Here is an 18,769-nt window from a genome sequence, read left to right as displayed (position 1 = left end):
TGTACTAGAATTGTTGAAGAGCAGATTTCATAAGCTGGTGCGATATTTGAAATACAAATTGTGTAAGCTTGAAATAATCTATAAAATAAGAGAAAATGAATTGTCTAAATATCCAAAGATCTACGAAAAAACACGTAAATGCAACAAAATTAAAATATCTATGTACAAAAATTCCCGCATTCGTTATACCGCTCAAAAATCTAAAACGTGGATGAAAAATCATGAATCAACGGAATTTTGGACAATAATTCTCGATATATATTTAAGTACAAAAAAGAAGTACAAGAAATTTGCTAGTGATGTTAAAGAAATTATTCAAAATATACCTGACCAAGAAAATAAATATTTTATGTCACAGTTGTGTATGGAAATATTATTGTATGTTAATAACCAATTATTTATTTTGAATGAATGCATTTGTAATCATGTAGAAATTAAATATGACAAACATCACTTGAATGAATCTATTGAAGCGTTTCTCACTAATAATGAAAGGGGAAAACTTTTCTATAAATCATACAATCAATTGATTTTAGAAATAGTGAATGTCATTCATGCTTTCAAATAAATTAGTATATATATAAAAGATTGAATTACATTTAAATTTTGTAAATATTATTTTGTATTCAAACTACGTTACATGTTAATTGTATGTTTTTATACATATTAATAGTATAATTTTAAAATTGTTGCTTACGTTTTCCAACATATTTTTTAACTTTACCATTTGTAAATTTTACGTCAAACTAATGTGATTGTTAATTTAAGTAAATTTAATTAAATTTGTAATTTGGTTTGGTTCAAACGTGTGTTAAAAAAAAAATGCAACACTTAGATTTTAAAAAAATGTTTGATGATGATAAAAAAATGATAACATAAGATTCAATATAGACCCAATTTATTTACAAACATCTGATTTTCGAATAACACTTTCAAAAGTAACTAAATTTAAGAGGATATCATTACTTAAAAAATAAATGTATATAGAATTTTATGATTCATTATTTATAATCTATTCTAATTGAATTAGATATATTTGAATACATAAAATAGATTTATTTCAGTTAAGTATGTCAATATTTATAATGGAGCTGCTAATAAACACATGTTAAGTGTGAATAATCAAATTCCCCGTCACAGAAATAAAGGTATATAATGTTGTACGGAGATGCGATAATTGAAGTAATTAGTGTGCGGCATGTAAAAGGAAAGTGCAATTTGCGACTGTAAGAAATTTCGCGTTACCTCGAAGGAAATTACGGATACTACCTTATATTGTAAAGATAGTTAGGAATGTGTATGTTGCACTTGATTACTGAAACTTTTCTAATCATAAATTACTTGTGGAAGAGGTAGTACGAGTAACATCAACATCCTACCTACCTGGTTACCTATTGGGAAACCAAAATTCTGTTCGGAAATTTTTTCGTCTTTGTATTCATAGACCGTATTAAATAAGGTTAAACATGTAGAATTATCTTGGCCATATTTATTTTCAGAAAGGTGTAGAAGACTTTGTACTAGATATTTCAAACTTAACGACCATAACAAGTTTAATACAAATAAGATTAGAGAAGACTGTACATCATCATGATCATTTTAAGCATAGGTTAAGAGAAGCCAGCCCTTTGCGTGGAAGATTGTTTTAAAAATTATCACAAACAATAAAAAAATCGTTTGTTTTTTGATTTTAAATAAACTTTGTATGTTTATATTTTCTGTTCATTTATTAATACATTTTCTGTTCATGTAAGCCAACCATAAATGTTTATCCTATCCTTGAGATTTCCATTCATATTAATACATCATAGCAAGTAAACAAACTACGAGATAATTCGTAGTTGATGTACTACCTCAACGTGTTAATAAACTATTCTTAATCTTATAATTACCCGAATAGTTATGTGAGAAGTAGTATACCGTCATTATCAGTGTTAAAAACTTTCATCGGCATTAAGCTAAATAATATTTCAATCTACTACTATAAAAAGTTTGAAGTTATTATGTAGAAAACTACAAGTAATGGTTACTATGTATTTTTTTGATAAGCCTGTCAATAAAATCCAGAATTTCTACTCTTTATAGTTTTAAAGGAGTTAGTATTAGCATGATCATAGTCTTGATTATTTTCGGAAAAATGTGTATGTCTTTGAATTGAATGTAAATAATATCGCAATTTGCAATGCGTTATTGAATCAACTTGTATTGTTATGAAGGAGATAGTACTACCCTAGTCATCATTCTCCTCATCTTTTACCTATTATTGAATTATGTGTATATTATACCAATAATATTAGGACTTAATACAACGGATATCATTATATTTATGAATCTTTTTAGAAATATACATATATCATCATATTTTATTAATATTGCTACTAAGCTTTTATACCATGCAAGTTACATCAAAAAATATAAGGTCATCTTCGGCAAGATTCATTTTAACTTTCACCAGATACTAGCTATTCACTGGAAAGCTTCTAAATATCATCATAATTTAGATGGAAATAGTAGTACCATAGTCATCAACAAGGTCATCTTTTCAAATATGCATTTTTAACTTTCGCCAGATACTAGTTATATCACTCGTAAGTTTGTACATCACACAAGTTACACCAGAACATATCCTAAGAATTCCCATACTTTTAACTCTTTGAGGTGTGGTGGTACACGCAATGGACCACCTTTTGATTATGCTTAATAGGGAATTATTATAATTTTTTCAAAAATGTATAGGACATAGGAATAACCATTTAATTTGGTTGGTAAGTCAAGGGATGAATCTTGATAGGCCATACCATCCGATGTTGACGAAGTTGTCTGATTCGGTTATAAAAAAATTAGTTGGGTCTAAAAATTTAGGAATTTCTCACATCTCAAAGAGTTAAGAGAAATAGTACTACTATGGTCATGATCAAGGAGCAGATGTTTCATAAGTTGCATTTATAACTATCGTCAGATACTACATCTTAAATACTGTCATCCCTGATAAGCTTGCAATGATGACAAGTTCGGAACATCTTATAACCATCCAATATACTTCTGAAGGAGTGCACATCTTCAGCAAGGTGCATATCTAACCAATATTAGATAGCATGCACATCGCGCAGACAACTTCAGACCCTCTTCTAACCATCCAGCATACTTCTAAAGGTGATAGTAGTACCATAGCCATCATCGTCGTGATCATCTTCGGCAAGGTGCATATGTAACCATCGTACGGAGCGCATGAGGAACGCTGCATTGCGCGGAATCTGGGCGGGTGCGATTAGAAAGTCTCTTGCGCGTCGGATCTGCACGGACGTTCGAAACGCCGCGCGCGAAATCCAGTCGCACTCGCGCTTTCCGCTCAAACACATTGCGACACTGAAACGAATTTATTTCGCGCGTTGCGTTACGAATACGACAAAATAAAATTACAAACAACATAAACATTCTCGTGAACTTCCGAAAAAAAAAGTGTGTTCCCAGTTGGCTTCTATTCTAATCATCATTTATTTGTGCGCTGCAGTTTTACCAGAGAGAGAAAAAAAACTTGTTAACTCGTGATAATTACTACAGCGATTAAGAACAATTATGTAAGTAATTGAAGAATTTTATTGAAAACCCAGTAATTTTTAAAATTTCTTTTTCATTTACTTTGAATGGAAATTGTATATTGTATAGAAACTTTTATAAGCGAATTTGAACTAACAATGTCGAGTTATTTGAAAACAAATGGTTTACACATGTCATTTTAATAATATATGGATTATTGTGATTTATCACAGACAGAGTTGTAAACAATAATAGTGTCAATAAATAATATTATTCTTTTTATTTAAATAAATATAATTCATTGTTATTTATATGGGGTTGGCCTCAAAAATAAATCAAATATTTTGAACAATTGTATTAAATTAAGTGTGATATTTTTACACGATTTATTATTATTATTTAATAAATAAATTTTATTGAAAAATATGAATAATGATGAAAAATAAAATTATATTGCAGCTACTAAGTTTCAGCAAATATGGTTTTTATTAAAAATTAATAAATTGATTTAGTTTAAATGATATTTATTTTAATTTGACTAAAATTATAATAAAATGGAAATAATTAGCTAAAATCAAATTAAACAACATAATATTACTAATATTCATATAATAATTATAAGTACAAAATTTAGTTAATTATCTCAATGTATATGCAATATATAATAATACAAAAAAGATAAATATGCTAACTTTTAGTAAAAAGTATTTTAAGCACTATTTATAACCAAGTTGAAGAAATAGTCTTAACTAATAAAATATAAATTAAACAAACTCATTTTTTTTTAATTTATAATAGAAATTCAGAAGTATGTAGTTTTTTATTAACATAAATAACAATTGAATGCAATTATTTATGCTTTTGAAAGTAAAATGTTTGGTTAATAATATACACAGCTTGAGTCACTTTTATTTATAAAAAGAACATATTTATATGTTCGAAAACACTTCAATAATTTGTGTTGCGAATGACAATGGATAAAGTATTTGGTATTTATTCAATACTCGTCAACACATAAAATTCCAATTGGACAATATATATGTAAACAAAACAGTAAAAATACCATAATAGTTACACAATGTTTTATAGTTTTCATCAGGGTTTCTCAAACAAAAACTCTTAAATTATTATTTGATTTAGAAAATGATATTAATATAATAAATAAGTACTGATTAAATTATATAATAAGCTTAAATTATCTAAAATTATTAGATTAAGAATCGAAGGTGGAAATATTAGCATATATACACAAAACTTTTTTTAAGGGAATTTCTGCTTTCACCTCTCATTGTAGCAAATTATATGCTAGTATTGAATACGTATACGTTTTATTGATAATTTTACTGTTTATTATAACTTTTCTATTGCAATTAAAGTATGCATAACAATTTTAAATAAAGGTTACTGAACTGAATATTCACAGTTGTTAAGTTTTAATTGAAGTTGCAAAAGTATATTTTTTTTGTATGAATTCACCTTCAGCAGAATAGTTGTTGAAGGTGAATTAAATTCACTGGAGCATGGAATAACTATGTAAAAACGTAAATTGCAGATATTTGTATGATGTGAAAAAATACTCATCGAAGGTGAATTAAATGCATATCATATGAACCGTTGCAGAAATAAAATAATTTTGTAAATACTATTATCGAATGCTGTTATTATTTCTTATTTTAAAGTTTATTTTCCAAACCGATGCTTTGTATAATTATTATTGAATATTTGTTTTGTATATTTACAACAATTTTCAACTTATAAATTAAATATTAATTTATAGAGTTTTCCATATTTGACATATACACTTTATTTATAAAATAAAATGGAGACATTTAGTGATTAATACAGCATCATTAGTTCGATATGCTTATATTTATTATGATGTTCCAAAAACAGTCTAATTATATAAACTTAAATGCAAGTCAATAAACTCAATTGAGTAGTTTATTAAGCGGATGGCTTAAGGTATTTAAGGAAAATATTAATTAGTTGTCAATTGTATTAAAAACATATTTATTAGTTTTAATATATTTTTTATTATACTGTTTAATTAATTTATAATCGTTTCAAACATAAAAAACAGGCATTTGCATATTAAGATTTAAATTGTCTTTAAATTCAAATAATACTATTGTTTTGGTGTTTTTAAAGTTCTAGTTAAATTCTCTATATAAACAGAGGAAAGGTCCATTTGTGCTAGTCGTTATTGATTTTTTGTCTTAATGATATTCATGTTTGGCGGAATTTGAATGTACTGTCAGTTGTCAATGCTTTTCCCAAAGCGTAGTACGTGCTGTTTTTTAGATGCATAAAATAATTTACGAAAATCAATACCAAAATACCTTTTTTTATATTAAATTAGAAAGACGAAATAGGCATTTGCATTATAAAACTTTGAAAATTGATGATTATTTGAGAAAATATTATTCGATTATCGATTATTTTATTCCTCTAATTCCGAATAAACTAACATCATATATTAATAGTTGAACATGAAAAAGTTAATATAAGAAAATGTAACAATATTTTTTTTCAACAGCTGAAAAAGTGACCAATAATCGTAACATCATTCGTATAATGCGGTTTCCATATGTATAGTTATACCTTGTTTAGCGCTTTAGATGCGTTCCTGAAGACAGAGCGCTAAACTAAACAGCGTTATAGGAGATCATTTTAACACATATCAAATAAGGAAACAGGAACACGCGACCAAAAATAAACAAATTTTAAGTTGTGTTTATAGTAATTTGTTTTATATAACACGTAAATTTGCACACAGAAATATTAAGTTTATTTTTGTGATGAAGGTCCTAGTTCTTCTGATATTTTTCATTTTTGGCGATAAAAAATTTGGAATCATTTGTCGTTTTCTTTTTCTTTTATTAAGCAAATATTGGTAGCAGGCGATCGCACCCAAAACGGGAATAATCATATTATATACGAATTAATGAAATGCCTCGATAATTTGAATCAGGGTAAATTTTGAGCTTTTTTAAGGCAAACCGCATTGAGGCAGCGCTAAACGAGGGCTAACTGTTTCTTATAACGCGTTTTCCATATTACGTTTTAAAAATATCATTATAATTTTAATAAAGTAGTAAATAAACAATAAATAAATTTCGAACTCCATGAATTATTAAAATACCGAAAGAATAAAACTGGTAAAACAACAACATATAATATTTCTTCTCAGACAAATGAATAAAACAACAACGACCAATTTCGTTTACTAAATTGCATGTAATGGACTAAAAAAGGCATGACAAAATATCGCATTCAAGGTAATTTATTGATTTAAAACCATTTTATTGAATCGGAGAAAAGAAAGATTATAAAAAATAAGAACTTATAAATATATATCAAATCGAAATTCACAATTTAAGTTCATTGATCTGTCACTAAGTGATGAAAAAAAAAACACAATTAAGTCGATCTATTTCTTATAGTCATATATATATTGTAGGTCCCCAATTATGTTGAAATAATAATACGATTAATTAGCGGAATTCTTTCAGAAATTCCATTTATGTAACTCCCATTAGATTTAATGAGCGAATTTCTTATTATTCAAATGTATACTCTCAAATAGCTCTCGGTCTCGTTCGGTTACGAAAATTCTATTATATGCAATTATGATAATACATTTATTATTTCCATTACGTTTATTTTCTTTTTTTGTTTTGTTTTCGTTTCCATTGGGATTTATTTTCCCGTTCTCTCAGTAAAAGTGAAAGGACGCGTATTACAGTTATAAAGCATATACACAGATTGTGCATGTATAGGAATGTGTATGTATATATATACACAATGTGTCGCAAGTGTTTTAGACGTACGTATGTGCTCGTTTCCCAACGAAATATTGTTCGATTGTATATAAATATATATATGTATATATATTGTACGTAAAACCACGGAATGTTTATACCCGCTGGGGCGTTAAATTAATAATATTGTAAATCCAATCGGGCCTTCCATAATGGTATTTTTCTATCCTCTTTTTTTTCGATCGCACTCTCTCCTTTTTACGTCTCTCTTTTTATTGTAACCGGAGGGCGGCCAATTTTGAAAACGTAAATTCCGTTAAATTAAAAACCAATATGAGTAAATGTGTGCATCGGAAAAAGCATAAAGCAAACACGGTATTGAAAATAATTAATATTGCTTTTTGATATAGCTTATTTATTATTTGTGCTTTTAAATAGTCAATATGAGTACCATTATTTATTAATAATCGTGTACGTTATTAAAATACAACATTGGTTTGAAAATTGAAAACATTAAAAACTTTTTTCGTAATTCCATGTTTGTTACAATAATGAGTTCAAATAATGAGTTCTAATCAATTTATTTTGGATTTATTAAGTTTTTAGTTATTTTTAATTATTTCGAAATAATTTAAGCAGATTTAATGAAGTTTATGGCTAATTATATTTGTTTTAAAATAAAAAAATATTACTGTAATATGTTTTATTACGTAAGATACGATACTCATATTATTTTCTTTCTTATTTACTAGAATATATTAAAATGTTTCTAAAATAATATCAATTTGTTTAGTAAATTTTAAATTTATAGCATAAATTCTTAAGCCTGAACATAAAATTTCCTGATAAAATGTTTCTAATTATTTTTAGAATTTTCTTTACGAAAATAGATCGAAATGTTCCTAAAACGAATGAAATATATTTATTACAATGAATTTTTGTCTATAACTTCCATGCATTTAGTCAAAAATATATTATCAATATTTTTTAAATATTAATTTCATTACAAGAATTTTCTTGAAAATTTTTATTCCTCAGTTCTTCTCATTAGCAAACATGTATATGTTTATGTTTTATAAACATAATTAATTGGTATAATTTATGAAATATTATATATTTTTCTTTGTAAAACTTTTATTTAACGTTATGAAATTTTTATTATTGTTTCTGAAATTAGTCATTAAGTTGAAAAATATTTATCTTTAAAACTTTGAATTCCGAGAAATTACTCACCATTATATGTTTATTGTAATTTGGATGATGTAAGAATATTGAATAATATTCATATGAATATTAATTATTTGTTTATTTCGATTGATGCTTTATATTTAGAATGAACTTGAGTCATTAAACGATCTTGATCAATTATAGCAAGATTAATATGCAGCCGGTTTATGGGAATCCCAATAAAGTATGTTTAATTATGTTATTATGTGCTTGAAATATGAACATTTTTTGTTTTAGTTCAAAAATGAAGTAAACGTCATGTATTGTGAAATAATTTATTTGTGAATTTATTGATTTCTATGTTTTTTTTTATAATAAATTAGTTTTGATTGGTGGTTTATAACTTGTTCACTATATGTTTGATTCTATAAACAGTTGTCTACAAAAAAAACTCGTTTATGGAACACAATTTAAAAAAACTTGTTCGAAAACCGAAACTAATATAAAATGTCATAATACTAAACAAATATTATTGCTTATATAAACCATTAAAAAGTAATTGATGCATAAATCATCTATAAAATAATGGAATAAATATAATTTTAAAGAATATGATATTGATTACATCATTTATTGTAACAACCAGAATATTACATATAAATGCAATAAATATAAACAAAAATTAAGTTTACTTTATAAGTACTTAATTAATTTTATTGCGCACATTATTATGAAGAAATTGCATTTTTCTGTTTCTTTTGCTGTACTTCGCACACATTTATTGTTAGTTTTTTGCGTGGATACCGAAGTTATATGCGTAAACCGATGTATTTTTTGGGTTGTATTTTTGTTTAACTCTTTGTCATCTGACCTAAATACTTGTTGGTACTTTAATGTAATCTTTATATTGTATATAAAAATCATTTGTTTTGCAATTGGAAACACCAAGTTAGTAAAAACCTACATTCAAGTAATACTTAATATTTCTGTATAGGTTATTTTTTTATGATGTAATGAAAAGAAAAATTGTGTAGCTGAATATCATTAAATAAATTTATAAAATAATATTGTTACTAAATATCTATATGAAAATTGTCCGTTTGTGAAAATCCGTTTTAGTAATCTAAATCACTATAATTCATCGTATAAGTGAAAGTAAGTTAAAATTGCCTGACTTTACCAAAAACTTTTTTTCATTGAAAATATTGCTGAAATTTAATAAACAATTATAATCAACTTAATTTTAATGTGTTTTAATTGTATGTCTCATGTATTAGTCTTTCATTAATCAGAAAGGTTTATTTAAATCTTTTAATAGATCCTAAGTTAGAATAAAATGCTATCAATTACAATTACAAAAGAAAACAAACTTATTACTTTTTTTTTCAGTGCTTAATATACAAAATTTGATTTTATATTTAAAATTTGGGCAGAAATATCAAGTTCAATAAATTTTATTTGAGATTTTAATGTTATATCTCAGTTTGTTTTATTCAATAAATTATGATTTATAATTAAAAATATTATATTAAACCTGAATTAATTGAATATCTGTTATTAAACAGTATTATTATTTTATAAAATGCTATAAATTATAAAGAGCTTTGAAAATGTGACTAATTAATGTGGAAATGGAATCACAAATAATAATTAAATTGTAATGAAATGTACGTAATTTATTTATATATTTAATTAGATTAAATATGTGTGCCCGATACGAAAATCCTTTAAAAGCTTGATCGGTTAATTAACTTGTAATTATGCACAGCCAATGATCAAAATCTGCATGCGCGTAAAATTTTTTTCCTATGACAGTTTGACGTTGCCATGATTAAATAATGTGCGTAGTGAAAAGTCGATGAAAAGTGTAAACAGTATTTATAAAATAAATAATATAAAATGACCGTAAATCATGTGGAGTTTGTTGAAATGCCCTGTACTCTGCTGCTGTGTGTGTTATTTATGGGCGAAAGGAAATCCCTTGCAAATTTTATGCGAAATATTGGCGGCCGAAACCATAATTTCTGGCGTTAAATTTTACGTAAATCTAGATATAACAAATTATCGTAAATCTGGTAACCCCGAAGCGTCCACAGGGAACTACCCACTAAAAAAAAAGAACGTACAAAAAAATCGTACAAAACCTGAAAAAATAATACTGCGATTTATTTTGCTTTGCCGGGGAATGTTTACATAAAATTTACATGAACAAAGGCTGTTTCCTTGTCTCTTCTGATTCTCGCTCTGTTCAATTTTTTTTTGGCGCTGTGTCTGCAGGGGTTGCTGCCACCCTATCATGATTAAATTATATCGGATCGATGTTGTAGGGTAAAAGTATCGGCGAATTAGAATTTGAAAATATTAGTGACATTTTAGAGATGGAGAAGGGAGGATTTTATATAGATGCCCTTGGGGCGTTCAATATTCCAGACGGTGCACCGGAGAGTGAACGAGGCGGCGAAACACTTTTTGAACTTAAAAGAATAACATAAACTGTTTTCATTTCTTATTCCGTACAGATCGTTAAACATCAGAATACAGTTATGCAATCAATAAGCATTTAGAGCAATTGATCAATAAAAAATGTTTATTAATTAAATAAATTTTATTTTTATTAAAATTTTTTGTAATTTCTCTATAAAATAATTTTGTTAATAATAATAGAATATTATTTAGTTAATAGAAAACTGTAAATCTTATGTGTATCGCAATACGTAGCATAGATTAATCGGTTCCGTCAATATTACGGAATAAAAATAAACAGCACAAAAGTGACTCTATAAAGGAAAAATAACGGGAATAAAAGGAACAAACTTAATAAAATCGGTTTTCGAATATGAAGGCAAATAAAGTTTGTAGCAAATTATGCATATTTTCTAGTCTTTTCTAGTAGATGACTTTTTATTTAATTTTATTTTTTTTATAATACTTAATTTATAGAAAATAATCTTAAATAACTAAGAATTGTAATTATTAATTTAATAAAACTATAAATAAAATTTATTAAATTATACAAAATTATTAAAAAGGAAATTTAAGTTGAATTAGTAACATATTATTATTGCTTCTTTTCTGTATTACTTTTAAATATTTAATTGCAAAACATAGTTTAATAATTCTTACGCAGTTATGAAATTGGATACAATTAATCACGAAATTAATTAATAACTGTTTAACTCGTTGATGCGGGCTGTCTGAAAAGTTCGTGTTTTCAATTATATTAGGACAATTAACGAAAGCAAATTAGCGCGTCTGAATACTATAGAAAGTATGTAAAGAAAAAAATCCTTTAGCAATAATTTTGAATGTATTTTGAAATTGATATAATTTGAACAAAAAGCCGGGAATTCAATGGTTTTGAAATTATAACGTATATTATAATAGTCTTCATTTTTAATTAATTAGAAAAGGAATAATTATTATACCTGCTCGAAATATTTGTATACACCAATTCTATTTTGAAACTAAAAATATATAAATATCTTTTTTTTAATAAATAACTATAAATAACTGATAGAGAACATTACAATGCCGTTGGAATTACTTGGATTTCATATACCTCATAAAAAAAAATACACAAATTGAAAATTATATAAAGGTTTATGAATTATTCTTATGACTAATTCAGTCGTATAAATAGTATTATTTACTAGTAAAATATAATGAAACTTTTCTCAAAATTTTATTTTACTTTTTACATGTGCTTATTTTCAATCATAAGTATTATATGGACATATGTTCATTTATTTATATATTTTAATAATTTGCAGATATCATACTGAATTAATTACAAATTTTGTTTATTTAAAAAAATGGACTTACACCACTTTCTAAATAAACAATCCATGCAATGAATTCATACAGTAGGTTTTCATTTTGAGCAATTTTATAAAAGCTGTTATCATCTAATCTAAAAATCTTACATTGAGATTGGTTTATTTTAAAATTATATAATCCAGCGTGGGTAATCGGTTCTGACAATATCCCGGCCTTGAATGTATAAAGTTAAAAATTCGATCTTTTATGTAGCAACAAATAATTGCTTTACTATTTTTTTTTAATTGAGTTTCATGATACTTAATTAAAATTTAGTTTATTTTGACATTTTCGAACCGAAAAAATAGAGAATTCATAAATCCGCACTATGTGAGGTATTGCTTTAAATGCAAATGTATTTTTAATATTCTATAATTTATGAAAGAAAATGAATTCTATTAAATAAAGTTATAAAGAAGATAAACCAATCCTATGGAAACATGAAGTTTTTAATCATTGAAAATTCAAGATAAATTCGATTCAAACAATATGCATGGGTTTGCAGTGGTTTTGACGTGAAATTATACGTAGGTAAAAATACAATATTATGGCGAGGAAATGTTCGAAAAGCTGCAAAAACAATTGCATATGTTCGGCTTTTACGTCACCGTTTGTGTAATGCGAATTTCACGATTACATTTCATTCGAACATTCATTTGCACTCTGTCCACCGACAACAGCAAACAAATTAAAATAAATAAAAGGGCACGCCGTGCAAGTTAAATCAAATATTTTTAATTACGTTCGAATTCAATTAATTATATGTTCTCAAATCCATTCAAATATATAGGTTTTTTTTTAATATAAAATAAACTGTACATCGAGATTTGTATTTCATTAAATAATTTTAATTATACATTTTAATTAGAACATTTTTATTATACAAATTGAATACTAACAAATTTTATCATTTTGTAAAAGTTATATGTTTTATAAACAAATTATATAAATGTTAATTTGAAATGTTTTAGTCACTAAAGTTTTACTACGAATACAACAATACTTTGCATAGTGCGGGTATTCGGTTTCGACAAGACAAGATCGAGGACTTTAAAACTGCCTAAAATAAACTGTACAAAATGAGAGTTGACTGTATAAGTGAAAATAAAACATTTAGTATTTGGAGAATAAATCTCTAAAATAAACCATAAATTTAAAATATTATGAAGCTTTATCGTATACAATAATTCAATAATTACAAAAAATAAAATGATTAATCGAGTGATCAATCAAAATACAATTATATGTTCGAATTGAAGATATTTCAGTGAAAGTCTTCAATGCGGCTACCAATCTTAATAAAACAACAACAAATATATTATTTATAGCTCGATACAAAACATTAGCAGGGATTTCTCCAGATTGGCAATAATTAAAAACTTTCGCTTCTGAAAATCCATTTCCTTACTGTAAAAACGATTATTATCTATTTATTTTCTGTCTGAATTCAAACTCTTCCGCGATAATTAACAAATAATTAAATAAAAACAAGAAGAAGAAATAAAGTGAAATTGCAATTTAAACATTCCATCCATCTAATTCCACACCGGACGCAAAAGAAAATCCTAATAAATCGAGTTTCCCCAATTGAAGAGTTGAAGAAATTTTAATTAAATAAGATGTGTAAATGCAATTTGCTTATTTCGCTCGCGCCTCACAGTCTATCTGGCCCGGAAAACTGGATTAAACGAGTAGTAAGCATTTCTTTTTAAAATGCAAATTTAATTACAACTTAATTACAGTTTACAGTTTTCGCATAGGTCTTTGTTCAAACAGAATGAAAAGGGAAAATATATAGAAAGGAGGGAACAATAATAACACATTTAATTGTGTGTAATTTCATTGGGTTGATAATACTTCGTTTTTTTTTTCGTTAACTTCTGGTATAATTATTCGTGAAGGATAAATGTAAATTCGAGCGGAAATAATGCGTAATTAGTTAGATTGAAGGAAAAAAATACATCTAATGTGTAATAACTTTAATGGTCTATTATGAAGTTTAAATATCATTACTTGATTATGCAAAAAATGTCTATTAAAGCTTTAATTAGGTGTTTTTTTGATCCAACATGAGCTTCATTATAAATAGCGCCGTTATGGAACAATGGGCTCAAATCAGAGTTCCCATTAATAATTCAACAATTATGGATTATAATAAAATTATGCGAAAAATGATATTTTGCTCGCGGATCATTAATCCCGCGAAAACCAGTAATTCCATTAATTGCGAATGCCGCATTATTAAAATAATGTACATACATTTATTCTAATTTATTTTGTTTTTAACTTAATATGGACAGAGTTGCCTAATTTGGACCACCAGAACATTTTTTTTTCAAGTAGGAATATTTATATAAAAATCACGTGAAGGTAAGAAATGTATTATTAATTCTCATTTTAATTAAATCTAAAAGTAGATGTAGTGATTGCAAACATTGCATTCATAAGGTTATTATGTCTAGTTTAAATATATTTATAACTAGTAATATGTATTTCTGTCCCCCTCTCTGGTATTTCGCTTAGTAGTATATTTCCCTAATATATCGGACTGTTCGAAACCGGACTAATTGAAAACTGCACTAATAAAGGGAAAAACATTCGTTTATCTACATAATTTTGTATAGTATTTTTTTAATGTAGTCAATTAAAAATTTTGAAATTAAAATATAGTATTCTAAATTACCAATTTATTAATTATTCAATCATTATTTTATGCTATTCTTTCAACTAATTTATAGTACTGAAAAAAAATAGTTAAAAGTTCTGATAAATCATTTTAAACAACTAACTAATTTAAAAATCCATTGTTTCATTCCATTTTTTTTTTACTTTAAATAATTTATAATTGCTCATGCATGAATAACAAAATATACGTGTTTTACTAATTATTTTGCCAACGTATTTACCGTAAATACAAAATCGAAAATAACTGTTATCTGTTTAATTGGCGTTAATTAATTAATGAAAATCACTCTCCAGTTTATAAAATTTACGGTACGATTTTTCCAATGATTTTATCCGGTTTAATAAATATATGAAGGGTGCAAATCGGATTCCCGTTTTTATTTGCTTCACTGATGACATGTCGACATATAAATTTCGATTTTATTCTGTGTTAATAATAATGTTGATGATCATGGTAATGATGCCAAAATGACGATGAATTTTTCAGCGCTACGTAAATATTTAATCCGACAATTAAAGTCAATTATGGATTTGGCGGATGGATTGCGCTAATTGTTGTGCGCCAAATCCAATTAGATTTGCATTTTTATTCGAGCTGAAAAATCTGCGCTCGTTTCCATTTTCTTTTCTTTTATTTTTTTTCCTACTTCCCTTTTTTCGGTATCGAATCGTAAGTTGAATTATTAGGGAGATCGTTCGAACTTTGCTTCCACTATACACGGCACAATTGGAATACTTTACAGGAGTTTCGATACCCTTTTAATTGGCAAACTTATCCACGATTTGATATTGATAAGAATGTAAGCTTTCCTTGCTTCGGCCTTTCTTTTTTTTTGCTCCTTTATTTCGTTCGAAAGCTTTAAACTTTTCCATTTTATAATCCATTAATTACAGAAATCAAATTCGTATTAAGGCGTATTTCCTTTCATTTTTAAATTCCTTTAGTATAAATTACATGAATAATATTAGCAAGAACAAACGTTGATACTAACTTATTTTTAGTTAGTATTTTATAAAAATTGGTGTTGTTTCATATTTTTTTATTGGAATAATATATATTTGAACTTAAACATTTTGTAACATTTAATGACACAAATTCAAAAGATGACATCTTATCAAAGCAAAATATATTTTGTAAATATTGTAAATTTATATAATTTGAACCAATTGCAGAATTTTTAAAGTTAGTTATATTGAGAAGAACAAACATTTAAAAGAAGCAAAAGTTGAGAAAAATAAAATTTTTAATTAACTTAAATCTAATTAAAATACTTTCATAACATATGCGTTCACAACTTGAAATTTTTCTAAGTATCTCAAAGTAAATCTTCATGAATTTAAACACGATTTGTGTTTCTATTTGTGAGTCTGAAATGTTTTCATCTAAAGATTAAAATACTCAATTATAACAACAAAAGAAAGTTATTTTAAAATTTTCAAAAATTCAATTTTTTTATTTACGTTTTTGGTGAAACCATTGCGGTTTGCAATATACACTCGATGACATGCACCTGCGTTTGCGTTCGTTCCATTTATACGCCACAAACTATTTTAAATATGAAGAGGTCATTAAGGTCAAGTGTGCAATTTTCCCTTTCTAAAAAGCTCGAGCCTCGTTCAGCGGCTGCCAATTCTATTTGAAGACACGGCTTTACAGCTTCGCTTAGAAAGAAGGCAATAATAACGAGGAAGAAAAAAATATAAAAAAGGGCGTTCAATGTAAGTGGTGTAATAATTCCCATTAGCAAGGAATGCGAATCTATCAAATAAGTACGTGATAAAAATGGTGCATGCAATCAGGCATGATGGGCGTGGACCTCGTATAATAATTCTTTTTCATCGAACCTACAACCATGGAACAGTTAGGACGTTGCGTGATGGTAATGCATACACGCGTATACGGTTTTATGGTTTCTCGCTCCTGTTTGCAATTACGTAAAACTACCTGATTTTTATTTGCTGTCTCGATTTCTCCGATTTTTTTAAATAATATCTTGCGTAAATGACGCAACTCTATTTGTTACTTTTCTCGTTGATTTTCATCTTTTGTATTTCACTCATTCATCTTGACAAGTTGATGTCCTTTGTTGGTTTACCGTTGGTTTTCTTAAGTGTTTTATGTATGTAGGCTAATGCTCTTATTAATTGGAAATACTTCGCTTTTAGTTAGGTGAAAAGTATAAAAGAAGAAGCGCGTTACGCTTAACAGCTTTATGTTCGGTGTGCTAACAAACCAGAGAGAACTATGAAGAATTCTAACAGTTTTTTGGAATGACACAATGCAATACTTTATTAATGTCGAAAATATTTATTTTTTTAAGTGCGAATGCTCTAAAATGGTTTCTTTTTTTGTACCAAAAGTAGCGGAAAATGGTAAACACGTTTACAATTGTTACAAGTCGATAACCTGAATTTTGTTTTAAAATGCTTTTAACTTATAAATTGAAATTTAACTATGCTTTTTAATTACAATGAAAATATTTTACAATTACTTACTTTTATTTTGTTAATTGTTTGACTAAAATTAGTTTATATTTTGTGACTTTATGATAGTATATTTATAACTACTAAGTGTAAAGTGAATTGATCAGTTATAATTTTTGGCCTGCATTTATTTATTTCATACTATGTAATTCATGAAATAAATTGCTAATATATAAAATATTTTTAAAATTCCAAATCTATCGAATATTTCATAAAACAGGTATAAATTGTAAAAGAAAAGTTGTATTAAATAAAAAAATATATAAAGGAAATAATTGATCCCTTTTAAATTATCTTGCATGTGTTTTGTTATGAAGCTTTATCAAATAAAGTAGGAATACAAGGTAATTTACAAACTTGAATTACATTAGCCTCGTTTTGTTGATCCAATGCATTATTATGATGATTGTCGTTCGGTAATGATGGGCTGCGGTCTACGAAGATCCCTTGTAATTGATCCAGTTTCTGGGTCGCAAAACGATCGCACTTCTAATGCTTTATCGTTTACACTATGTACTAAATAATATCTTGTTACTGGGTAAACGTTTAAAGGGGGTTAATTGAGAAGAAGAAATGTGTTTGGGCAGAATAGCGTTATTCCTTTTACATGGGGCAATAGTGGTTGCTGACTCGGTAAGAGGACGCTCATCGGAAATGTTTATAGTTAAGAGAAAGGTCATCTACTTTTATTATATAAGATATATCACGACAATAGATTATATTGCTATTACCAAAGGAATTCATGTTATAAACGATTTTTTATTTACAAAAGGTTGTCTTTTTTATTTCGATTATAGAAGTTGTTTTATTTACTTCCGTCTACAAGATAACTCTTAGTTGCAAGTGTATTATTTTCTATGACATTTTGTATCTAGTAGCGGAATTTATATATTACAGTTATACCTTGATTAAGAGGTAACTTTTAACGAAGCTTTGATATAAGGAAGTCCGATTTTTTTTTATTCAAACTATTCTATTTCCTAAGTTCAACCATTATAGCTACGGAGACAAGAGCTGATACCAAGAGAAAGCTTTGTGCACTACTGACGCTGGACGTCAGAGACTCGTTCAATATATTCGCATGGAAGACTATCATGGATGAGACAAACAGAAGAGGAATTTTCGTCTATCTCCAAAGAATTATAAGAAGCTACCTCAGAGTGCCACATAAAGATCCCGAGCACCCATGGCGAAGAAGAATTGGTAATAAATAGACAGTTTCGCAGGGATCAATGCTAGGCTAAGCGCTAAGAATCAATCAACCTGCAGACATAACAGTCATTGGATATGCGGATGATCTGGCAGTAGTTATGGTAACA

The 18,769-nt window shown here is 26.8% G+C and overlaps 1 long non-coding RNA gene across 1 annotated transcript in view; it reads left to right on the top strand.

Moving 5' to 3' along the window:
• The first annotated feature begins 3,304 nt into the window (after positions 1-3,304).
• Positions 3,305-18,769, top strand: part of LOC108558042 — an 83,541-nt gene continuing 68,076 nt past the window's right edge. Inside the window, exon 1 of the long non-coding RNA XR_001890883.1 lies at positions 3,305-3,578. This is a non-coding gene — a long non-coding RNA (uncharacterized LOC108558042). The remainder of the gene's footprint in view (positions 3,579-18,769) is intronic.

The sequence above is a fragment of the Nicrophorus vespilloides genome, unplaced genomic scaffold, assembly GCF_001412225.1.
Source record: "Nicrophorus vespilloides isolate i.1.1-1 unplaced genomic scaffold, Nicve_v1.0, whole genome shotgun sequence".
Classification (NCBI taxonomy): domain Eukaryota; kingdom Metazoa; phylum Arthropoda; class Insecta; order Coleoptera; family Silphidae; genus Nicrophorus; species Nicrophorus vespilloides.
This window is presented reverse-complemented; position numbering and strand designations above follow the sequence as displayed.